Source organism: Mycteria americana, chromosome 2 (assembly GCF_035582795.1).
Source record: "Mycteria americana isolate JAX WOST 10 ecotype Jacksonville Zoo and Gardens chromosome 2, USCA_MyAme_1.0, whole genome shotgun sequence".
Taxonomy (NCBI): domain Eukaryota; kingdom Metazoa; phylum Chordata; class Aves; order Ciconiiformes; family Ciconiidae; genus Mycteria; species Mycteria americana.
In genome coordinates this window covers 166,971,680-166,997,034 of record NC_134366.1, presented here as the reverse complement: position 1 = coordinate 166,997,034, position 25,355 = coordinate 166,971,680, and the positions used below count along the sequence as shown (strand labels likewise).

The 25,355-nt window shown below is 45.0% G+C and overlaps 1 protein-coding gene across 1 annotated transcript in view; it reads left to right on the top strand.

Annotated features, from left to right (window-relative positions):
- The first annotated feature begins 5,814 nt into the window (after nucleotides 1–5,814).
- The window catches only part of ST3GAL1 (ST3 beta-galactoside alpha-2,3-sialyltransferase 1), an 82,235-nt gene continuing 62,694 nt past the window's right edge, over nucleotides 5,815–25,355 (top strand). Inside the window, exon 1 of the mRNA XM_075495315.1 lies at nucleotides 5,815–6,003. The gene's annotated coding sequence lies outside the window, so the exon portion shown is untranslated. The remainder of the gene's footprint in view (nucleotides 6,004–25,355) is intronic.

The window sequence follows — 25,355 nt, the reverse complement described above, 5'->3', positions numbered from 1 at the left end:
GAGAAAACTCGAGGCTTGAGATAAAAACAGTTTAATAGGTAAAGCAAAAGCCGCACACACAAGCAAAGCAAAACAAGGAATTCATTCACCGCTTCCCATGGGCAGGCAGGTGTTCAGCCATCTCCAGGAAAGCAGGGCTCCATCACACATAATGGTTACTTGGGAAGACAAACGCCATCGCTTCGAACGTCCCCCCTTCCTTCTTCTTCCCCAGCTTTATATACTGAGCATGACATCATCATATGGTATGGAATAGCCCTTTGGTCAGTTGGGGTCAGCTGTCCTGGCTGTGTCCCCTCCCAGCTTCTTCTGCACCTGGCAGAGCACGGGAAGCTGAAAAGTCCTTGACCAGTGCAGCAACAACTAAAACATCTCTGTATTATCAACGCTGTCTTCAGCACAAATCCAAAACATAGCCCCATACCAGCCACTATAAAGAAAATTAACTCTATCTCAGCTGAAACCAGGACAGTATCCACCCCTTATTCCATACCATTTACGTCATGCTCAGGTCTCACACTATCCAATACGTTCTCATTACCCACCATCACCCTTCCCATCCTTTGATATAATACGCACATATCATTCCCTTAGTCTATGGACCACCACTACAAAATATTTGTAAAATGTCCATAAATGTCCACAAAATGTCCACTGAGTTCATTTAGTCCATGACTTTGGGCTTCATCTCTTATGGTTGTTACTCAGGACAGGAGAGGTGGTGTGTTGCTTGGAGTTATTGGGCACCAAAGCCAGCTCAGGTCAGGTCACTGCTGCACTTGCACTGCTTCTTGTAAGGCTTCTCCTCCATTTGTTCAGGTGGTTCCGGCTGTAGTAATTCCTATAACATGCAACTCAAATCATGGGTTACAACAATTTAAAGGTATATCCATTACAATGTCCACCCCTGGTCCTTTAGGGCCAGGTTATAGGGTTTAACATTGCAATAAACTCCTCCCCTTGCTCCTAGCCTGGCTAGCAACAAGGGGTCCCTGCTACAGTAATTCCCACAACATGCAACTCAAATCCCGGGATACAACAATTTAAAGGTATTTCCATTACAATCTCCACCCCTGGTTCCTTTGGACCAGACCATCAGGTTTAACATTGCAATGAAGTCCTCCCCTTGCCCCTGCTCCAGCTTGGACTTATCCACAGAATGTAGTATCTTCAGAAGTAAACTTGCTCCAACATGGCCTCATGCACAGCCACTGATCCTTCAAGGTGTACCTGCTGCAGCATGGACTTCGTCCACAGCCACAGATGCTTCGAGGCGCACCTTATCCAGCATGGACTTATCCTTGGGCCACAATCCCTTCAGAGGTAGACCTGCTGTGGCACAGACATAACCATGGCCACAGACGTTTCAAGATATACCTGCTCTGGCATGGGCTTATCCATGGGCACAGACGCTTTGGGATGTCCTGCTCCCACATGGTCTCATCCACAGGTCACAGTCCCTTCAACTTGAGTTCACACCAGAGTTCCAGCCTGTCCAGTGCAGCAGCACAGAAACAGCAGCGATGCCCTGGCCGTCTGCCAGCCCAGGCACATCGCCATGGCTGTTATCAAAATGTTCCCAGGCACAGCAGAGTAAGGTGATCAGCAGTACAGCAGCACGGCAAGCAGCAAGAGCAAAAAGCAGCCACTAACGAGCCCTAGACTCTAACATACAGGAAGGAAAACAAGCCCTATGGCAAGCACAAGAGCCTGCTGATTAATAGCTAAACAGCAATAACAGCTATAAATTCTATCTGGCACATTCCAATCAAATCTGTTGTTACCTCAAACCCTTCAAGCCCCACGTTGGTTGTAACCCAAAATTAACTCTATCTCAGCTGAAACCAGGACACCCATGAATTTTACTTTTTTTCCCCCAATTCCCTCCCCCATCCCACTGAAGCGGGGGAGTGCGCGAACGGCTGTGTGGTGTTTAGCTGCCTGCCAGGTTAAACCACAACACGCCCAAAGAGCTTTTAAAATAATAATAATGATTTACTTTTTAATTGTAAATCTGGAGTAACTATAAAATAGAAATGAAAAGCTGGACAATCCAGGAAAATAAGAAAGCGTGTGGAAACCAGCCCGTAAGGCTCAAACCCTAGCTGATTTGGAGCATTCGCAGAGTAGGTGCCTCCTCCATTTTCTGTTGCAAGGAGTTAGGAAGGAACAACAAATGAAATCCATAAAAGGTGAATCATTGGTTATTTACCAGCAATTATCATCGCCTATTAAAACTGCCAAGAGTGACTCAGCCGATGTTCCTAGCACTACTTTGATCAGGAAGTTAACAGGAGATTGGCAAAAAAATACTCCAGCCAACCTTCAAAAAATAGCCAAAAGCCAACATGTTGTGAGCATCACAGTCTCACGCCTCCTTCTCCAACACTACCTGGGTCCAGCCCTTTTGTAGCTTTAGCTTAAACAAATTACAGCTCCTTTGTCTCTACCTTGGGATGAGGCCTTCTGAGATGGGAGAGCCACAGTTCTGCCCACATCTGGTTTACCGGTGTGTGTAAGAGGAAAAAGTGGTGAAATTGCTTCATTCCTCCTCTGTTCTGATCATTGCCGGTGATAATGATTTCCTTGTTATGGCTTGTAGACTCCAGCATGCTGCTGTGTCAGTGCATGGGAGGGCTCAAATCCGAGTCTTAAATAAAAAAGCGGTTTGGTTCCAGCACAGCATGTTTGTAAAATATCTACTGACAAGAAGAAAAAAATTGACTCTATATGGCCTGTAAAACATATGTTAAAAATTCTGCATCATAGACCAGCTTTAAATTATTCATTTTTAATTCCTTCAGCCTTGAAGGGCCTTTAAACATTGACTATGAGAAACAATCCTACCACTGAGGGAACAGCCATAAAATAAAATACTGGCTACTTAAAAATATAGAGAAAAATGCTTTACTTAGACACAGTTTCTGAATTTTAAAATATGAATAAAGGGCTGGATCCCCACTTGGTGAAAGCTGATACAGCTCCTTTGATGTCTGCATAGCTATTCCCCATCAGCAGCTGAAAGCCCTGGCCCAGGGTTTAGAATAGATATCATTTCTGTACATAAGAAGACAAGCAAGATTTGCATGGTTAGTTCAAACTATTTCATATTCACTGAGCTGTTGAGGAAATACTGTCTGTGAAACAAATCCTGGATTCTTTCCCAAAAACATCTAAATGACACTTGCTAGGGAAATGCTACAGTATAAATGGGAGCAGATCCAACCCTCCAGGTTGGACCCTGCTGTAATTACTATGACATTCTCGGAGAGCACTTGCTACCTGCATGCTCATTGGGGTGCATTGGTGAAGTTCAGAGCATCCAAAGGAGTTAACGGAGTATAACACTGGTATAACAAAGAGAAATAGGTTCCACACTTGCTGTTTCAGAAGGATTTTAGTCTTGTTCTCTGTTCCTGGCTCAGCCAAGCACTGGCAGAGTCCTGAGGAAATTCTCCATGCTCCACCGATACCGCTGTGTCACCCCTCCCCAAGGCACTCCTGGGGCAAGCACCCTCCTATTCTGCCTTGCTCTACAGAAAGGAGCTTTTCTGACCAAAACCAGCCACTGCAGAGCTCTCTTCCATATCTCCTCCTTGCAACTTGTAATCGAAGCTGGTGTGGCTGCTCGGAGGGGTGCACCATGTCTTAGCACTTTCATACTCCAGAGAAATGATGCAGAGATAGGACTGAGAAGGCAGGGAAAACTTCATGTTACCCCCTGCTCACTTTCTTCAGTCATAGAATCGCAGAATGGTTTGGATTGGAAGGGACCTTAAAGATAATCCAGTTCCAACCCCCCTGCCATGGGCAGGGACACCTTCCACTAGACCAGGCTGGTCAAAGCCCCATCCAACCTGGCCTTGAACACTTCCAGGGAGGGGGCATCCACAACTCTGGGCAACCTTTTCCAGTGTCATCTTGATTAACTGTCATTAATTAGGACACTCTTGACTGCAGGGTGCTTTCCTTGATACAACCTGTAGACACACTAGTAAAACTTTATATAGTGTATGATGAGAAATCGCCTGTTTTACGAGAATCATCCTTTTTTCCTGTTAAACTCATGGACAGACCAGGTGTGGTACAAAGGCAGAGTGCTCAGACTCTTCCTTCCCCAGGCACTGTTGCTTTCATAGGATATTCTTTGGAGCCTGGATCTTGCTCTTATTCTCTCCATCATCTCACAAATGCTTGGGATAGATCTCCAGACCTGATGGACAGCCTTTTTGCCGGTGAGCTGCTCCCCAGTGACTTTTTCATAAACAGACCCACTCACCCACAATCATCAGGAAAGAAGTGAAGCAGCAAATTCAACTAACTTGCCCGAAGGTATGAGAGTATCAAGTCGAGAGGGTTACAGACACTGTCACAGGTGATCAAATTGGAGCTCTTCAAGGGCCCTATCCCACCTCCACCAAAGTGGCAAGCAGCTCCGGGGACAAAGCAGTGAGGAGCTATTCAATACACTGTTTTCCCCACACAGTAATTCCTTGTGTTGATACATTCCTTGTAAAACAAGCCTAGTTTTTTTTACCCTCATTACTTTAGATTAAATCCCTTCCAAGCCCTGTTTATGAAGGATGTAATACTTTGTTGCTTTGCAGTACCCAGGGGCAGGATTTAGTGATGGGGTGAGTCCCTTAAAGGTTTTGTACGGGCTTACGCTCCGAAGCAGAAAGCTCAGCCTGTCACAGGTACTCACACCCGAATGCAAATATCTGCACAGCGCGGCACACGATGTGACACCGGTCTAGATTCACACTTAAGCTTTTACTAATATAACTCTATGGAAACAAGCTCAGTGATGATTGATGACTTACAGCTCCTACGTAGCGCGTTACAGTTTCCAGTGCAAGTATGTGGTGCTGGATGTAATAAACCAACAACGTGGGCAGTTTCAATAAGTAGATTAATAACTTATAACTCACCCGCTTCACAAAGGAAAGTTATGCACCGGCTGTCCAGCGTTAAGGAACATGTTTTTCAGAGCTCAGGAATACGTTCTCCCCTCTGACATGTGCTGTGGATGTTCACTGTGCACGTTACACTGCCTACAAGGACGTGGGGACCACTGGAGAGAAGACCGGAGAGATCATTTGCTTCTTTGGAGGTGCTATAACCTCCCCACTTCTTGTCTTGTCTCCAGTCTTTACACATCGACACTAAAAAAGCCAGCATTGTGTTGTTAAATAGTTTTAGCAGACACTTTATCAGTTGAATATATCTGTCTGGGGGATTCTTTAATGATGTTGCATTCTTTTTAATTCTGCAGCGTTTTATAGTCACCTTAAAAATGTCTGATGCTGGATGGAAAGAAGATATTATTTACTATGTGCTATTTTTTATTATTATTATTAATTATTCCCCTCTGAGAAGCACCGAATTTCCTTTCGCTTTCCCTGCCGTGATCACCTCTGGCATCCATGCAGCCCAATTGCAGAGACGGGAGTTGCGGGGCGGGGGTGCCAACACAGGTATTTCTGGGTGGCGACCCTCTAGGGAGCTCATCCTGGGCAGCAGGGATTTCACCCGGGCGCAGCCCAGGGGGAAGTTTGGGCTGGCGGCCGGGACCCCCCCGCCCGCCCCACGCCCCCGGGCCGGCCGCAGCCCCCAGGGGCGCGGCGCGCACCCCTCCGCCGCGCAGCCCCCGCGGGCGCGCAGCCCCGCTCGACGGCCCGGGGGGGTGGGAAGGGAGGGGAGGGGAGGGGAAAGGAGGAGAGGGGAGAGGAGGAGAGGAGGGGAGGGGGGTCCGCCCCGGCACCGCCCTGCCCGGCTCCGAGGAGGAGCCGCCGGGGGCCCCCGGCGCCGTCCACGTGGCTGGGGGCGCGCTATATGAGCGGGCAGGAAGCCCTGCCGGGGAGGGAAGGGGAGGGACGGGGCGCCCGGAGAGGTTCCGCGGGCAGCGCAGGCAGAGAGCGAGGCAGCGGCAGCAGCAGCAGCGACCGACCGCCCTTCCCTGGCCATGGGGCTTGGCGGCCCGCCGGCCCCCCGCGCCCCGCCGTGAGTACCGCGGGACCCCCTCCCGCCGCCCTCCTTCTCCTCCTCCTCCCCGCTTACCTGCAAATTTGCCCGCTCCCCCCCTGCTGCAAAAGGCGCGGCGGGAGCCTCCCCCTGCCTTCCAGCTCCTCATTTGGCTGTGAAGTTGTGTTTTTTTTTTTTTAAATTATTATTATTATTATTATTATTTCGAAGCAGGGGGTGGCCCCGGCGCTGGTGGAGCTTGCAGCATCCTTCGGCGGGTGCCCCGGCACTCCGCGGAGGGGGTGAGCTTCGCCCCATCCAGCCGGGATTTCCCCGGCGGAGGGGGCAGAGGGAGGCTCCGGGGCGAGGCGCACCTCCGGGCCGTGCCCCTGCGCTCGGGCGGGCGGCAGCCGGCAGCGGCGGCGGGGGGACGCTCCCCGCAGGCTGCCCCACGGCATCCCCCGGCCCACGGGGGACCGGTCCTGCCCCGTGCCCTGCGTGGCAGAGCCGCTCTGCTGCAGGGTGGGCTGGCAGGCGGGGAGCGGCGGGAGGGACCAGCCTGGCGGGGTCCTGCACCCTCATTTTTTTTATTGTATTTATTTTTTTTTTTCCCCTCGGTTAGGCTGTGCGGCGAGAGAGGAAAGCCAGTATTACTCCGTTAGAAGGAGAAAAGCAGACTAGCTGTCTTAGTTACCCGCTCGCACATCCCTGCTTGCAGAATTAATTTCCCGTGGAGTATAAATAACTAATCTTCGAGGTCAGCAGTTTGGTTGTTAGGTGTGTTTTTGTTACACTTGATATATTTATCTCTACAGCAAACATACATCCCGGGTCCTTACTGTGATTGATTTTAGTCTTGGCATAAATGAAGACAAACTGGTAAAAAAATGCCTTGATGCATGTTTACTCGTTTGAGACGCACAAGATTTTTCAACTCTTTGTAACGGTTGGGCTTGTATGTATCCAATACACTGAAATAACTCATTGTATATGTAATTGTAAGTCTGAATTACATATTTGCCTGCTGGGCACACATGTTAAAGGAAAAACCTCCCTAATTATGGATCTTTCAGAGAGATTGGAAGGGTGACAAAGCCCTTGTAATCTTTTGGGTCAATTTTCATAAGCTCCAAAAGCTCTCTTTGAAAAGGAAATTAAATTTCAGTGTGGAAAAGGGACAGGAAATTCAAGGATATAAAAAAGAAAGTCCCTATTCTACTTTGATCCTGTCCTCAGGAGTTCATTTAGGTTGGTGCTCTTCAGTGACATAAGTTAAAATGAAGAGTTGCCTTTAACTGGAGTCTTCCTGCCTCTTGGCAGTTCAGAAGATACTCAATTAGCAGCACACTCCTCCTGTATATTATTTACATGGTTTTAGCTGGAGGGGTGGCTCTGTGTGAAGCATCTGCTTTGAAATATTTGGATCACTACGTCCATAGCGTCCCGTGCGATCCATGCCAGCCAGTGCCTTCTGCAGCCAGTATGTTCACCCCTCATCAATTTTTACGGCTCGATCCAAAGCCGGCGGTGCTCTGCCTACTGCTCATAATGCCTCGACAGAGCTGCTCTCATGTTAGAAGAAGTCGGGGTTGCCCCTGGGTCATCTTTCCTGCTTTTGGCAACGGCACAATGGTTATCTGCAGGGCTCGGCTGTGCTGGAGGTCCTTTCTGGGCTTATCTGGGAACCTGACAGTTTTTAATCTGTTTGAACACATGTTCAGGTGGTGGCCAGGGCTGGAGGAGGGAATGGTTGGATGTGAATAAAAAAGGTGGACTTGTTTGTTAGTTAAAGGCACTTGTTTTCATGATTATCCTGGAAACAACAAAACCCCAGCGTAGGTCTATGGTGAACTTGGCCCTCTGTTCCTTTGCCAATTTTTCACTTCATTTACTCTATTTTGGTGCTGCTGTAGGGTAACATTTCAGCAGCAGCAGGTTTAAATCCTGTGCCTCAACAAAGTCCCGGTCTACGGTCCTGCCAAACCAGCTTTAAAGCTACCACTACATATTTAAAGTACACTTCTGTCTCATATACGTTTATTTTACATTTCCACTAGTAACATGTAAAAGCATAGTCTCTGAAAGAGCAAAAGAAGAGAAAAATCCAATTCCCTATTCTTGGCACGCTCACTTGGTGAGCAGTCGGATTGTGCAGTGGAGACAGCGAGTTGCCCTGTTTGTATGAATTTTTCACACATCCCGGCCAGAAATTAACTTGTAGCCTTGTTTGCAATTTTTCTTCCAAACTTGATGATATTAATAATGGTGATGGCATCTAATTGAGGAGGGTAGCTTTTAAAACTTAACATCATTTTATATAAGACTTTGCATCTGCTTATCAATTTGCTTTTTTGTTTATGTAAAACTGGGAGTAATTTGAGGGGAAATTAGGGTCATGCAGATGGCAGTTCCATCTTCTAGGTTATAACAGCATATTTTATGCCAAGTACATTGCAAATGCTGCTGTTAAATGATAGTAGTAATACATTTTTATTAGGAGCTTCTTTTAGAAGTATTTTTAACAGTGTTGGTGAAGCAGAAATGTGCTTTCAAAAGCAAAGGAGCAAGAGCAAATCCAGCTCCATAGTAAATTTAAAGTGCTGTTAATCCCACCACCTGGTGGAGCTTTTCATGGCACCGGCCGAGGGAACTCTGAATAAGGACGCTTTTTTTTTTGTCTTCTTTCAACACTGTCAGATGCTACATGTAGAGTTTCTTTAACTTTTTTCTTTCTCATACCAGACAATTAATTTTCTATATCTTCTATATATTCTATACTTTGCAGAAGGCAGCATAGGACTGTTGGTGTCTCATCTGAAACAGCACTCCTCTGCAGATAGATGAATCGGTGAAGTAGGAGATAAATTTCTTCCTTCTGTCCTTGTCTTTCCCTTGCAGCACACTTTTTTTTTTTTTTTTTCCAAAGGCAATATGACACTGGCATAGAACATGACTGTAACCTCGGCATCCAGAAGCTATTTGTTTTCACCTAGGAGCACTTCTTAAGTGGAAGAATTATTTTTAATAGCCAGCCCCTCTTCCAAGATACTCTGATGAAACCTTTCAGTGCAAGCTCAATTAGCTTTGTACTAATAATTTTGATATAAATATTGCTACAAAATATTTGCTAAACAGCCTGTGTACAATCAAGCTTGCAAGGAGAAGAGAAGCAGCTGCATTTTTGACTCATCTGAGATTATTGATATAGGTTATAACCTAGGCGTAAATTCCACTGAATAAGGCAAAGTGCAGCAGAGATACTTTTGCCCCTCTCTGAAGTATGTAGTCCTGCCTAACTGCATCAAAGCCTGTCTCTCATGTTTGTTATGCCTAGTAGCTGCTAAATGAAAATCTGAGTAAGTCGGAGGCATGCAAGTTAAAAACAACTTTAGGACTGTCAGCTCGCTCCTCAGAGTGGAATTACTTACAACAGTGAGAAACTTCCTTGTCCCATACAGAAGTTTCCTGAACACTGTGGCGTATGCAAGAGACAAACTTGCAGGCAAATTCCTGTTGTAAATGTTTGTACTGTTCTTATTGCCATAGTGCCTGTGTCAGCAGACAACAGACTAACAGAGTCTTTGGGTAGCCTAGGAAGGTGGTAGCTCCCATCTGTCTCTCGAGTCCTGGCAGGCACGGTATGCCTGGTCCCACCGGTGAGATGGATAAATGCCTTTGCAGCCCATCCAGAGCAGGTTCACATCCCTGTCTGGGCTAGCCTGGTGTTCCAAGATTGATTCAACTCATCGCCCAGTAGGTACCTGCTCTGTATTGCCCTCCAGGGAGCTGGCTTAGGGGTCTTTGGTTCTTAACTGTAGTTAGAACTTAACCAAAAGTGCCATTTGAACTGCCCTGAACTATCTGTCCTGGCCTTCTGGAGCTGGTCCAGAAAGATGTGAGTCTCTGACTCCTGCTGTCATATTTGAGACCCCAGGAAGGTGGCTTTGATGTCTAGGGCATCTCCAGTGGCATCTGAAACCTCTGTTTGGCAACTGAATTGACCCTGTGGGAGCTAGATATGCTTTCTGGGCACTAACCTTTAACTTACAAAATAGATGATGTTATCAACGTAAATTGCCTCTATTTCAGAGGTCAGTTCGTTAGAGAGGAGATGTCTCCTACCTCATGTGACTTCTTGTTCTGATAAGGGCTCTGGACCACGCTGGCACTCATTAACAGCAGCCACAGAGGAACTGCCGTCGCCCTTCTGGTCACCTTTCCTACTCTTACCCCAACATCTTCTTTCCACTGGTTCTGAGCATCCCATGCTCTGATTTGTAAGTAGTAAACTTAAGGTGCTTCGCAGAAAACGTCCTATAAGGCTTTGAAAAGTTCCTGTATGTCAGGGCTGCACAGCGCCCACAGCTGTGAAATAGCCGTGGACTATGGAAAATGGGGGACCTTGGGGGACAGGGAGCTCTTTTTAAAAGAAACTCCCAATAACATCAGTAGAAGCTTGCTCTGAAGCATGAGTTAAGATTAGGGATGTCGTCAATTGTAAAGACTGTAGTAATTGTTAAAATGCAATCTGGGGGGAAAGGAGGGTGGAAAGCAATCCGTTCCTGGCTCTGCTGCGCTTCGAAGTGCTCTCGATTAAGTTGCTTCATCTGGACTGACGTGCTATCTCGTCCCACTCGGTGGGTTGCGGGATGGGTGAATCTTTTTGATTCCCTGAGGGTTTGTGTACGGACGAAGGCCGATCTCTGCTCGGCAGAGATGCGTGCCGGTAGAGTCACGACAATGACTCAGAGGAACAGTCTGACCAGCAACTTTATTAACTGGCGAATTCGACAAACAGACAAACTTAACGAACTGGCAAGCGCAACGAATGAACAGAGGCAATTTGGCAATGGAGCTATTTTCCTGGCAACCCATCATAATTTATCCAAATTTTATATATAGTGGAAGAGTAGAAGAAGAGAGAAGCGAGAGAAGCAAAGGAGAAGAGAGGAGGATAGAGAAAGGGAAAGTATCACCACCCTTAGATCCCGCGATGACAGGCGTGGCAGTCCTCTGGTGGTGGGCACGCGCGTGGTTCCCCGGAGGGCGTGTCTTTTATACGCTAGTCCTGCCTCCGGTTATGCCCCTTGAAGACTTACATGGTTCTTGTTCTAGAAAGTTCTCAATCTTCTGCACAGGTGTTGGGGGAGGAGGGTGGTCGCAAGCCCCTTCCTCAGATCAACTCTGTGTGACCTCTGGCCATACGTGATAAGGTCCGTCAGAACCCGGAACTGCGCATCCTCCGACGCGCTCTCCACGTCCCGCCCATCCTGTGCTCCCCGGCCTGCCGTCGCCTTGCAAATCGCGCCTCGCCTCGCCGCAATGTTTGAGACATTAACTCTTTGTCTCTCACACACGCGCGTCCTTCCTCTGGGAGAAGATGACTTGTGCCCTGCGTACAAGATGACAAAGCCTTTGGTTAGAGAGGGGTTGTATTATTTCAGGAAATCTGTAAACCTCATAAAAGCACAGCTGTTTGTCGGCCGATCGCGAGGTATTGCAGAGCGTGGAAGAGTCACAACATAAATGGCTGTACCCTGTGTCTGGTGACAAATGTTTGAAGTGTAGCTTTCTTGCTCTGAGGACATCATCTCAGTAGAGCCTTTGTTTTTTGTAGTAGCTTTTCCATTTCTTTGGAAGTCCTTTCTCCCAGCAGTAGTTTTGAATGCAGGCTCAGCCCTCCATAGCTTTCTACCCCAAAGGGTTTGAGTGAAGGAGGAGCAAGTGGCTGTGGTCGGACCCCGCAGGGTCCAAACATGACCTTCACTGCCTTGCTGGTTCCTGACACGGGATTGCTGCTGGCATGGAGGTGACCACACATGCTTTGGGTATCCCTAAAACTCCCCCAAACCGGATCAGTCCTTATCTGTCCCTTTGGAGGATCGTTCTGCAGAGCAAAAGCCGGCACAGTGAAGCTGAGGTATTAAATTGGATGCAATTTTAAAAATGTCTCTGGACTAGGTAATTGCTACTGACATTTTCCCAGGATCGGTGGATTTTTAAATTTTTTTCTTGTTTTTAGCTGTGGTACATCAACACAAAACAAAGGTTGTTCTTTTTAAAAGGACGCTACCTTATTTCTGGAGGCTGGATCTTCAATCAATGACTTAATCTTACATATCTGAAATGCTGTGTGTGCTGACACATCACAGTGCTGTACCAGCTCGAGAAAGAAATCTCATTCTATCAAATCTGCCAGCTCAGTTAATATGACCCTGCCAGGGACGCAGAAGGCGTCACCTCCAGTTTTTTTAGGTAGGACTCAAGTTCCCTCTCTCCAGCTCAAATTCAATGTACACTACACATGGCGAGATTTGGATTTTTTTTAAGGCACCTGCTTACATCCTGACATGCAAAACCATAGGTCAAATTGGAAGATGTCATCTGAATATTTGGGTTGAAACATACTGGTTTGAGTCCTACAGACAGTCCTTTGGGATTAGTCTTGAAGCAGAGACCTGTGTTAATTCATCCTGAGACTTCTACAGAGTCATATGTAAAGAACACGGTGTAGGGTTACCTGCAACTTGAATCGGAGGTGACCTTACAGTATTTGTCTCTCTTATGACACCTTACAGTCCATCTGAAGCTGTCAGGGTACAATAAGGGCATCCATGCCTATATCTTAAATTCCTTTAGTCTGATGGGATATGGTGATGCCTTTTACATGACCTGCCCTTGGGCAGGTATACAGGCTGCAGCCTGCATTAGTGCGAGACTTTAGCTGCTAACGCTATTGCTCCATGCATCTAATGCTTTCTCTTACTAGATCTTGATTTAAATCAGTTTGTGAAGATGATCTGACTTAGACTTTTTGGTGACGAAACTGAGAAAATATTGGTTTACATTGAATCGAAGCAAACCTTAATTAAACAAAGGCAGGTCAAGATAATTATGGTTTTGATCAAGTGGTCCTTGCTTTTTGGTTTACTTAATCTTAATTCCAGGCCCATTTCAAACTCTCAGGTTGTCAAAATTACTCCTTTTGAAAGAGCCAAGAAGAAAGTTTGCCTTCAGAAATGTCAGAATGATTCCTCTGAATTTTATGTGACCTGCACCAACACAGTTTGTCGGCCGATGGCAATACTGATATTATACCTGAATTTGGGTTTTTGTTTCTTGTCTCTTTGAAACTATTTTTGTATTGAAGTTATCATTCTTCAGAAGGTTCACACAGCTTTTCTCTTAAGGGGTAATTCTGTGCATTTCAAGTAAAGAAAGGATCTCTCCTGCTTCTTGGTCTAATGCTTTTTAGAAGAATGAGAAATCTTCCTTCTTGATCTCTCTTCTCTTTCCCCCTCCCACATGCTCTGCTTTTCCCCTTCAGATAAAATTTGCTCTTGTTGAGAAGCGATGACTGTATGATCAGGTCTCCTGTGGCTTCACTCTGCGTCTTACAAACAGACCTGCTGCCCTTCCCAAACAGTTGCCTTAATTCTAGCCTAAAAATTCACCCTGAAAAGTAAAAATGAACTTTTGCTTGCCCTGTATCCCGTTAACAAAAGTTCAGCATCAAACCTCAAATGTTAATGCTGAGGGATACCTAATATCTCTAGGCGATCGAGCAGTAGCACAGGTGGAAACACAAAGCAGGTAGATCCTGTTTGCAGACAGGACATGGAGGCACATGCAGTTAGTTCAGCAGCTGAGAATGCCATAACCTTTGCAGTGAAGTTATGATGAAGTTATCTTTTATGCTCTGGAGATTATGCTTTAATGGCAACACAGAAATGCAAGGAAAAACTGCATTAGCCTTTCTAAAAGGTTAGTAGTTAAACAGACCCTTGCAAAAACTTCTCTTGCTTAGGAAGGCAATATTCAAATGTAAACTGGCTCTTATATCATATGGAAATCAAAGTCCTCTTTTATGGTGCTAAGAGGAGGAAAACAGTTTGGAAGGGTAGTGTGGGGATGCTTTATAAATTTGGCAAAAGGCAGCTGCTTCCTTTTGGGCTGCCAGAAATGCCTATGGTGTGGCTTACCCGTGTAACTGGGGACTCTGTAATGGTTTCACGGGGAGCGCCTGGGCAGGAGGTTCAGCTGTGGGGCCACAGGATATGGCTTTGCTTCAAGATCTCATCTCTAGGTGAACAACTTACCTCCACTGAGGTAACAGAAAATTATTCTAGAAATGTTCTATTCCATAGAAATACAAAGTGTGTGTGAGATACTGAGAGCTTCTTCAGAGCTTCAGGGAGAGTTTTCCTAGTTTCATCTCCATTTCTCTCCTTCCTGAGCAGACACTGAAGTGTCCTTCAGTCCTCCTGTTCTGGTACCCTTCTGTGGTTTTTGTCGCTCTTTTGCATGTGTTCTTCTTCTCATTGGTACCATTTCCACAACTGTTCCTTGCCAGAGGAGAACAGGCTATTTCTGCAGCTCCCACAACTCCCCTTCCTCTGCTGTGCTTTGTTCTCTGCATGCCAAGGTCAGACTGAACCAAGACATCTGGAGAGCCAGGGACACTTAAACTTTGCATCTGAGGACAAGCACGTGGTGGTGGGAGGACACGCTTGTGGCTGAGAACCTGGAGTTGGCTTGGAGACCCGAGCCCCGTCGCATCTCAGCCCTTTGCTCCAGTCTTGCCAGCTGTAAATGACAGCATTTCGGTTTCCTGTGGAGGTTGAGTAAAGATATAAACGTTGCCCCTTTGACCAACACCTTGATTCTGAATCGGGAGAGAAAAAGGAAATCTTCAACTGCATGGACAGAAGAGCTTTAGAGATGGGACGTTCGCTTTAGCGATTCACTATCTGCCACTCCATTGAGTAGTGCAGTCATCAGAGATGTGCAAAAGCACTGCTGATGCAACAAAAATCACCCATATTTCTGCTTTGTCTACGACAATGAGGTTATCACCGTAGTGCTGCAAGGATTGTGCATTTTAGTGCTTTTTCCATGTGGCTGTGGCCGTGCTGCTTTTACTTGCCTGGTTCCTGAGCCCTTACAGAGGAACATAAAGTGTCATTGACTCACTGTGGCTGTCACAGCAGATTTTCTGTGAATATTGCAAAAATATGCAAAAATAGATACGCAAAATTAAAAACTGCTTCAGACCAGAAATGATAGAGGAAAAGCCTATATCGTGGTAGCAGGATGCGTGAAATAGCAGCAGCTACACAGCTCTGTGATAAAACTGTGGGGACGCTGGAGCGTAGCCGTCCTGCCATCCTAAACGGCCACTTCATTAGCTTGCTCGGGCAGCGAGATGTACGTGTAGTCTGGGAGACGACCTAATAAAGCAAACCCATTAAAAAGCGTACTGATTATAGACAAACTTCGCCGCAGGGCACCAGATTAAGTTTGATAGGATTTGTTTAAGTATATACGTAGTTGTGTGCAATATTCAGGTGCTTTTTGGCCTCTTTGAGAAACTGGAAGTGTTTCATTCACCTGTAGGGTATGTGCATTGTAAAATACTTGAGGACACTGGAGAACTGTGATGCATATTCCAGACTGAGGAAAAATGGGGTGATTTACATCTCTTACAAGTGGGAATTTCATTCAGGTTACAGGAAATAAGTGTGATAGAAATTGAGACACCGACTTCTATTTTTTAATGGTCCTTTAAAATGATGGAAGTTTTCAAGAAAAAAAATACATATATTGATCAATATATATATGTTGGTCCTCCAAGTCTTGCTGTGATTTGACATAATGCTTACAATTCAGACAAGTTAAATTACACCAACAAGAGTTGGGTGTAAATGCCCAGTTAAGACACTGATTTGTGCCCTACCTGGGCTTCTCCTAAAGCACCGTAACTCTGGTGTGTAAAATGGCCAATACTTCAAACAGAAATAAGCCTCGAGCAGCTACAGAAGTGGTCGTGAGGCCAAAGAGTGAAGGAGCAGGAGATGGATGCTGGCTGTTTGAAAAAATATAAGGTTGTTAAAAAATACAAGGTGATACAGTAATTGCAGAAGTGGCTAAAACGTTTGCTAGTAGCAATGAAACCAAGGAGTTTAAGTTGCCTCTCTGCAAGGCGAGAGTCTCCTGTCGATACCGAGTTGAGCGTAAGTATTGGCAGAGGATGTTGCTATGTAATTGCAATTCATTTTGGGATGTTTTTAATAGGAGAAAAACTGGAGGTTTGGATGGAAAAGAATTGATAGGTTAGAATTACCATCCCAGCTCGTTCGGAGGGGGATGTCTGTGTTTCACACAGCACTGAGAGAAGAGCCTGCTCCTTTCTTCCTCTGCTGCCATCTGACCCGCTGCCAGCACAGGAAAGGGGCTCATTTGTTGTGCTTTGTTTCTGCTGGCTTAAAAGGAGGACACACACTTTTCCTTTACCTGTAAAAGCTCTAGATGAAGAATGCTATTTAAAGCTAAAATTTTACCAGGTTACGCCAGAAGTGCTCACTGCCTCTATTGTTTCTTGGAGAAGAGCTTCCCGCACCCTAGTTTAGATAGTAGCCCTTTGTCCTTGTGGCTTAAAATACCCGAGTCCTGTCTGTGGGGGCTGTCATCACACTAATTGACAAACAGTCCTAAGGAATTTGCCCTGTTTAAAGTTATTATTTTGGAAAAAAGACAGTTGTCCTGTGGGAACAAGCCTGACCAAGAGTTAGATCTTAGTGCAGCAGAAAGCAATCCTTAAATCCTCCTCAGGCGAGCTGTCAGGGACCCACACATCCCACTTTTCTTCTTTTGTCTGTGTGTGAATTTCTTAAAGCAGCTTTGCTCGAAGTGTCATTTCCCTGCTTTATCTTACCACACACAAACTTAGAGGCTCTCTGTATTTTATGAAAACAAACAAAAATACCCCAGCACAGCTTCATTTTGGAAAACTGCATTTCATCAAGGTGTAACTCTCCCCTGAGGTTGTTCTCAGAGCCAGTAACCACACTTTTGGCATGTCTCTGAATTTGGAAAATAATATTATGAGTCTGGCTGTTGTCTGCCGGTAAAAATTTTTACGCACTTACTGTCTTGCTTGGAAATTTACTGGCTGTGATACGCAGAAGGTACCAATGTGTGTCCTCGGTGAGGAGCTTCTCACGGAACAGATTGAGGTGGAACAAGAGACCCCCGAGGCAACCTGCTGCTCTTCCTATATGAGTTTCAGGCTTGCTTGGCAGAGGTGCACACACCCAGGGTGGGATTACCAGGGTGGCATGTAACCCTTCCCGCTCTCAGAAGAAACCATCTGGCTTTTGAAGACAGCTCTTCCACAGGGTGAAACTTGGTGCTGTTGAAACTGGTGCCGCCCGTTCCCGCGCTGCTGACATCCTCCTCACTTAAACTGGAAAATGTGGCATTCTGCCATCGGTGCCCGAGGGTCAATTTGAGGGTAAAACCAGGTGAGACTTGCTCATTTTGAAAAGCATCTCCTTCATAGTCCCTCACCTCTGAATTCACCTCACCGTTCTGAATTTGCCAAAGCCCAGATGCCTTTTTTACTTTTGTATCTAATCAGGTTTCATTTGACAAGTGTAGCTCTTAGAGACGGAAATTCTGTTATTAGGGCACTGACACTTATTCTGAATATTAAAAACCCTCTTGCTTTTATAGCTGTCAGAATCAATCTTTCCGATCTCCCCTTCCAGCTGCCATGCTCTCTTCTGAGCTGATTGCTACTCCTGAGCAGGTACGTGGCAGCATCGCTTTGGCTGGCACCAACAATATTGACTTCCAAGGAAATTAAGATGATTCCGCATCTCGGACCAAGGGCTGTGTTTTGTTTTTAATCTTCTCTTCCATCAGTAACAAATGCTGCATGACAGTTTCACCTTTCTCCAAGAGAGAATAGGGTCGTGCACAGTAACCTTGAGTATAGACTTGTCATATCTAATGAGCTCATTAGAGCTTGATCTGCTCATTACCTGGAGACTGTTGAAGGCAAGACCAAAATACCTCATGGAGACGGAGTGGGTAGCATGCTTCCCTCTGAGTCAGCACAGGAATGTTGCTCAGCACGTGTGTTCGAATCGATTGCTGAAGCTGTCATCTGCTTAATGAGACTTACAAAGCTTGTGACTTCTCATAATCTTTAAAACACATGGCACTTGTATGAACAGGCTTGTTGATGGTGGTTTCCTTTCCCAAAGCCAACAGGACTCGTTTCAATCTGTATAGCAGAGTACTTTTCTTAGAGCCATCAGTCATCATCACTGTCCAAGAGTCCAGTTGAAGGTAAATAAAGATAAATTTTTCTTTCTTACAAAGTTACCCCTGCCTTCCCAAAGAAAATTCTTTCCTAGGTGTGAGAGCTCTTGGCAGTCCACTTATAGCTCCTATTGAATTTCAACTTCCTGTCCAAAGTTGTTGGGACATGCGATTGTTACAAGCCTTTTTTTGTCCTCAAAGGCCACAGGGTAAAGGATCCTTGTCAACAGTACATGATAAAAGATTTGAAATCTGATGAGTGAACTTTAAGGCATGCAGTGGGAACCTGCAGAGTGACTTGGGTGTTGGGAGAGTTAAAATTGGTTTGGTTTTTTTCAGGAGGTGCAGAACAAAGCAACATAGTTGGCATCTAGAATTAAAGGTGTTCTTCAGTCTGCTCAGTAGGCTATTTTGGGAGGCATAAACGATGTAAGCAGCATGGCAGGAAGACTAAACTACTCCACATCAAATGAGAACAGTATTTATGCAGGCTCATGCTATCCTTCTCAGAGGGTAACTTCATAGTTCCCCATCACTTCTGAGATTTGTATCTTGATCTCAATAGGATGGAGATTTATATCTTAGCCTCTTTCACCAGGATTCTCTAGGTGCACACTCAAACTGGTGTGTTAGCAGGGATGTACCACAAGCACAATGAATGGCAGAACTATACCAAAAAGGTATCCTTTTGGTATAGTTGCACGGTGATGCATAGTTTTAGCAAGCTTTTTGATCCTACCTAAAAATTAGCAAGGTACTCACTGGCATGTTTGTCTTTTTATCGCCTGACCCTTCAAAGGAGATGGTGGCAGGGGAAGGATACAAGTGACTTTCAGATGACATTTCATTCATTTGTAGCAATTCTTAGCGATGCTTCCTAAGGATTTTACGTGCATGTGGCAAAAGCTCTGCTTATGTTTTCCTTTGATATATACCCAGAACCAGAGACAGATGCTGTAAATCAAAGTAATTAAATGTGTTGGTTTCTTGTAAAAGATGGTTACTGTAGTTCATTTCATGCTTCAGGGGTCAGGAGGGATCTTTAAAACACAACTTTGCTCTGCCTGTGTAATTTGAAGGTGGGTTTTTTCTTTTTTTTTTTTTTTTTTAATTGCAAGGCTTATTAAATCACTTTGTAGGCAAAAGTATTTTCCAATGACAAATGTCTTCTGTTGGGTGTTATCAGCAGCACTTCCTTCGTTCCTCGGTTCAGAGTGCTTTAGGCAGAATGGGAGAGGGACATGCTGAAGGAGAATCGCTTTGTACTTAGCAGAATTAGAATAAGCCCAGCAAGCACATGGTTTGTGCTTAATTCCAAAAGCCTGAATCTGATCTTGCTCCTACTAATCTCTAAAGGGATTATTCCTGATTTACACCAAGCTGAATGAAATCAGAATCTGGCCCTGAAAGCCTATTTGTACTTCAGACATTGTCTCAAGGCAGCTGACCTGCAAATATGAAAAATAAGCTTGGCTTCCCGCAGGTTAATTGTTTAAATTTGTCAAGCTAAGTGGACTATAGCTTGTTTAGCAGGGTTTATTTTAAACTAAAGACTCTTTATCCAGGAAACTGTATTGCAAAAACTCAGGCTAGAATCCATTTACCTCTGTTGGACTAATAAGAGATGGTAATCAGAGGACCCTCTTTGGTACAATACAGTACTCTTTATTTGTGGGGTACCTTTTGTCTGAGGATATTAAATAACTACTTCATTGCAATTCTGGAAGCTGTTCAGCCAGACAAGTCTCTTTAATGACCTGCAGTGACTCTAGTTGCTAGCAGTGAAGTAAAAATAAGCTAGTACACCAGGTCTCTGGTCCTGAGTGGCATCTGTAAGAAAAGGTCTGCAACCTATAACAGGGTGAAGCTGTTAGCTGAAAATACTGGGCTTTCTGGAATAAAAACTACGGCACACCTATCTGCTGTGAAGAAAATTGATCTTTATTAGTACAAGTTCAGCTAGTGTTCACTGAGACAAGTACCAAAGGCAAACGTACAGTTTTGGGGTGGGAAAGCATAGGTTGCCTTTAGAGCGTCATGGCCAACTCCTTTACGTCCCCAAACTGATGTAGGTTTTGTTTACATTTTGATTGTCTACATGCTCATTTTTAAGGCTGTGTTTATATGGTACCTGTCTGTATCATGATAAAAGGAAAGTGGAATACACCTTTTCATAGGGCTGCTCTAAAGGAAACTGGCATGTTGTTACACACCTGTGCATATTCTCAAATGAACAAGTCACATTTGTCATTGCTGCAAACCACAATTTTGGTGTAGACACACTTGCACAGTGTTTGAACGACCTAAACGCAGACATATAATGTCAGGGAGCAAGATGGGTGGCCTCATGCGATGGCCTGCCTTATTCCCTTTGAAAATCTGATTCTTGAATTCTGTTTTCACCTTTGATTTCCCAATAACTGTCTCTTTGCCATGACTATTTGAGATGCTCCAAGCTTTAAACTACAGTGGTGCTATATAACAATCAGGGTCGTTAATATTTATAAACACTAAAAGCATGAGGGACATGAGTGACTGAATCAAATGTCTTAATTGCTGTCTTTGGAAAGAGATGGTAAATGACTGTCTCAACAAACTAGCAGTGTGTATTTGCAACGGGAAATGACAAGGTACATACAAGGCTGTTTAGATGACTCTGGAGGGTCCTGTGTTTATGGACCATAGTATACCTACAGTCCATAATTCACCCAGCATAGTGAAAAAACACTGAATTCTGGGACACTTGTCCAAAAGGCGTAGTGCAGGAATATTTTACTCACACTGGTTCAGTTATCCCATTCAAACATCTGCTCCTGCTGTGGAGCTGAGCCACCTTTTCCTGGCTGAAAGTGTGGCTACGACGTTAAATATATCGAACCAAATTTGACATACACAGCCATTTGACTGGAGAATACCCTTAATTTTCTTTACAATGAGTAAGGATGTCTCCTACTTCATCAAAGCCGTAATTTAGCTTTATTGCTAGTGGCTCCAAGTTGTTAGCCATGATAATGTAAGCCCTGCCGGTCTATCAGCAGAGACTGGAGGAGCTAATGACTGTATTCCTGGAGAAGAGACTTCATTGATTCAAACTGAAATAGCTGGTCAGTGATGCTCTGAGAAGTTTGCATTAAGAATAAAAACCTGGTTGGCTTTGTATAAGGAACCCAGAAAACCGTGTAGTGAACTCTCAGTATTTTTCTGTTTTCCACAAAAAACCCATCATGATCGTCTTCACAAGGTCCATGCCTCTCTACTTTTCTATATTCTTTATCAATGATCTGGATGATCAAGTACACCCTCAGTAAGTTTGCAGGTGACACCAAGTTGTGTGGGAGTGTTGATCTGCTTGAGGGTAGGCAGGCTCTGCAGAGGGACCTGGACAGGCTGGATCGATGGGCCGAGGTCAATTGTATGAGGTTTAACAAGGCCAAGTGCAAGGTCCTGCACTTGGGTCACAGCAACCCCATGCAATGCTACAGGCTTGGGGAAGAGTGGCTGGAAAGCTGCCTGGCAGAGAAGGACCTGGGGGTGCTGGTCAACAGCCGGCTGAATATGAGCCAGCAGTGTGCCCAGGTGGCCAAGAAGGCCAACAGCATCCTGGCTTGTATCAAAAATAGCATGGCCAGCAGGACTAGGGAAGTGATCGTGCCCCTGTACTCGGCACTGGTGAGGCCGCACCTCGAATACTGTGTTCAGTTTTGGGCCCCCCACTACAAGAGAGACATTGAGGTGCTGGAGCGTGTCCAGAGAAGGGCAACGAAGCTGGTGAAGGGTCTGGAGCAGAAGTCTTATGAGGAGTGTCTGAGGGAGCTGGGGTTGTTTAGCCTGGAGAAAAGGAGGCTGAGGGGAGACCTTATCGCTCTCTACAGCTACCTGAAAGGAGGTTTATACTGGATATTAGGAAAAATTTCTTCACCGAAAGGGTTATCAAGCATTGGAACAGGCTGCCCAGGGAAGTGGTGGAGTTGCCATTCCTTGAGGTATTTTAAAGACATGTAGATGTGGTGCTTAAAGACATAGTTTAGTGGTGGACTTGGTAGTGTTAGGTTTACGGTTGGACTTGATGATCTTAAAGGTCCTTTCCAGACTAAATGGTTCCATGATTCTATGATTCACCTGATAGAAACCAGCATAAGTGGCACAGCCACGTAAGCAAATGTACAATTTAGTGGGGAAGTGAAGACTCCTTGTTAACTCCGCACTGCTCAGCAAAGCTCTCCCGTCCTGCATCCTGTCCTCTGTGGCAATGTGTGCATCATCTTGGGTCCGCTTCATCGAAAAGAGCGATGCTGGAGCTTCCTTTGGAGCTTTTGCTATTTGATTGAATCAAATTGCTCTAAAAATTCTCTCCATCTCTATCCCCACTGTAGGGTAAGAGATTTTTTTTCCCTATTTGTCTCTGCTCTCAGCTGGTCCCACTGAGGCTGTTGCCACAGCAGATGTAGAGGTGGAGAAACTTCCAAATACACCACGTGCCAGATATAAACTATACTGCCTTACCGAACTGGTTAATGTTATTTAGCTGACAATTCTGTAGCGTAGGAAAAGCTGCATATTACTGGCCAAGCACTTCATAATTTTCTGGTATTTCTAAAATGGATGCCAGCACTTGGAAATATTGAGTAATTTTTAATTGAAGGGATATGATCGGTAGGTGATTAGTTTGTGAAGTGCCTTGAGTGTATGCTGTGTTGTAGAGACAAGCCATCTGGAGTGAGCCTGTGGTTCAGCTTCTGTAATGAATACCCACAGACTGCGATGCCAAAACGACCAGCTTTATTACGTAGATGAGGATCTTGAGCAATTCAATTCATTTTCACAGATCTAAATGAACTAAAATGGGAACATAATTTGGCCCAAAGTTTTAGTTTCATGCTCTTAATTATTAAGCCAGGATCATCAATGCAACTTCCAGTATACTTAATATAACCAGCCACCACAAATCAGACTACTGAGTTCCTTCCTCTGCCTGCAGCTTTTACCAAATTCGCTGTGGCCAGGATTTCGCCCCATTTTGCCTGGACAAACAGTGTGGCTCCCTTAGGTGTTTCTTGTATTTGCTGCTCCTCTATCCTACAAACATAGCCCTCTGCCTCTGATCTTGAGGGTAAGCTGGCAGGGTAGAAGAATCACAGAATCATGGAATAGTTTGAGCTGGAAGGGACCTTTAAAGGTCATCTACTCCAGTGAGCAGGGACATCTTCAACTAGATCAGGATGCTCAGAGCCCCGTCCAACCTGACCTTGAATGTTTCCAGGCATCTACCACCTCTCTGGGCAACCTGTTGCAGTGGTACTGTCTCACTAGTGGGGGTTACTGGACAGAAGGAATCCCATCATAAATCTGTCTTAGTTACAAAGCCTGTAGCTTGCGTTGGTACCCGGGCGGTACTGTTACTGGGTACCTGCAGCAGTAGTGTCTGTCTTGCCAGTCCTGTAGCTGCTGGAATTAATTACTCTAAAATGGAGATTGATTAGCAGTATCGCACCAAAATTAATCCTCCCTCTTTCTGAAATTATCATTACACAGTCTTTTTGCTGAAGTCCAATCAATCACGGTGATGTACAGCATTAAAACTTGAATCCGAAGTGCTGCCTTGTATCCGGTGTGTGAAGGGGTAGGAAGGAGTGAGGGTGACTGGAGGAGTGACTGGAAGTAGCTGGAAGAAAAAAAAACCTTGAGAAGGCTTTGATCTGAAGTTGGATAGCTGTGCATTAAGGGGGAGTGTACTTCTAGGAGAAGGGCACAGTCTGCATGTAAGTAGATGTATTCTATTTGATGTGCCGAGATCAAGGTGTCGGAGCCTTTAACTACTCATCGGGCTGTCTTACCTTGCATTTTTCCTCTTAATTTTTCCCTTGTGTTTAAGAATCTTTTTTTCCCTCTTGTTCTGTGAAGCATTCTTATGCAAAGCCAAATCTGCAACTCAAGCAAGCTGTTTGTAGCACAAGAGCAAAGAGATGCAGGAGTTTTGACTTTGCATAAAAATGCATCAAAGTGCATAAAAATGCACTTTTTTTCCTTTTTTTTCTTTTTTTTTTTCCCCCTCCCTAAACTTGTTATTAAGTGAGCAGTACTTTAATGAAGCATTTCATGGAGGAAAAAAAATGCAACTGCTGTGTCCTGTAGATTGTTCCCAGATCCCTGAAGGAAGGAGTATTTACAGATTAAAGCCCTTGCTGTTTCCTGTGTCATTGCAAAGCAAATAATGAGCAGGACTTGAAAAGCTCTGGTATCTCCCGGTTTGGAGTACCAGCCCCTCTCAGAACATGAAACAACCATGCCAGCGCTTTTTCATCGTACCAGATGACTAAATTTCATAGCAGATTCTCCCCCAATTTAATGCTGCTAATGACTATATGCACAAGCCTTAAAATGTAAGCACAAGTTTAAAATCTCAGCTTCAGCATTTGAACTTAAACAAGTCTGTACAGGAAGAGTCTGTTGGGGAGGGAAGCATCGGTTTAAAATTGTCAAGTTTTCCAGTTTTTATTGCGATTTCCCCAAAGCCATGCAATCTGTGGCAGACCCAGGAATAAATTGCAGGAATCAGGTTCTTGCTGTAAGCACAGAGAAGTGGCATGCTCTGAACGCTGGCTCGTGATGAACAAGCCAGCGGTCTCTCTCTCAGCAAGAGGTGAGTCACTTGGGTAATTCCTTTTTTTTAAACAGCAGAACTGGATTCATGCTTCAAGCAGCCTCAGACAGCCAAAGAGGAATAAACTTCAGGTTAAAACGTTGTGTTTCGTGTCATTACCTTCTTCTCCTTCCTTTTTCCCCTGCAGTGACAATGTGTCAGTGGATAACAACAGGAAGGGGAACTATGCTACATGTGGGAATAATAAAAGCTAGCAAGGTCTACATTGTGAGGTCCCAAACTACAAGAAAAATGGGAGCACCTCTCTTGCCTCCTAATGTATGGGAAAGAAAAATAGAGGCAGGTTTAGATGGAGCATTTGGGCAAGCTGAGCACAGGTTTTCCCTACGCAGGATAGCTCTTGGAGCAGATGAGGAAATATATGTATAGAACTTCCCATCCTTGATCAAGGGAAACCACTTCTGGCTGACTGAAGTCTGTTATTTATGAAATATCTGGACTATATCTGTAACACATTCTGCTGATACAAGCCTGAATCACTAGCTTCCCAACCGCACTTTCCAACAACATCTGGTAACACTTGGCCCCTCTACCTGCAGTGCTGCTACAGCCACTGCTTTGAAAAGATGGGTTTCAGTGACAATATTGATCTGAGCTTATTCTTAACTACTGTATAATCACA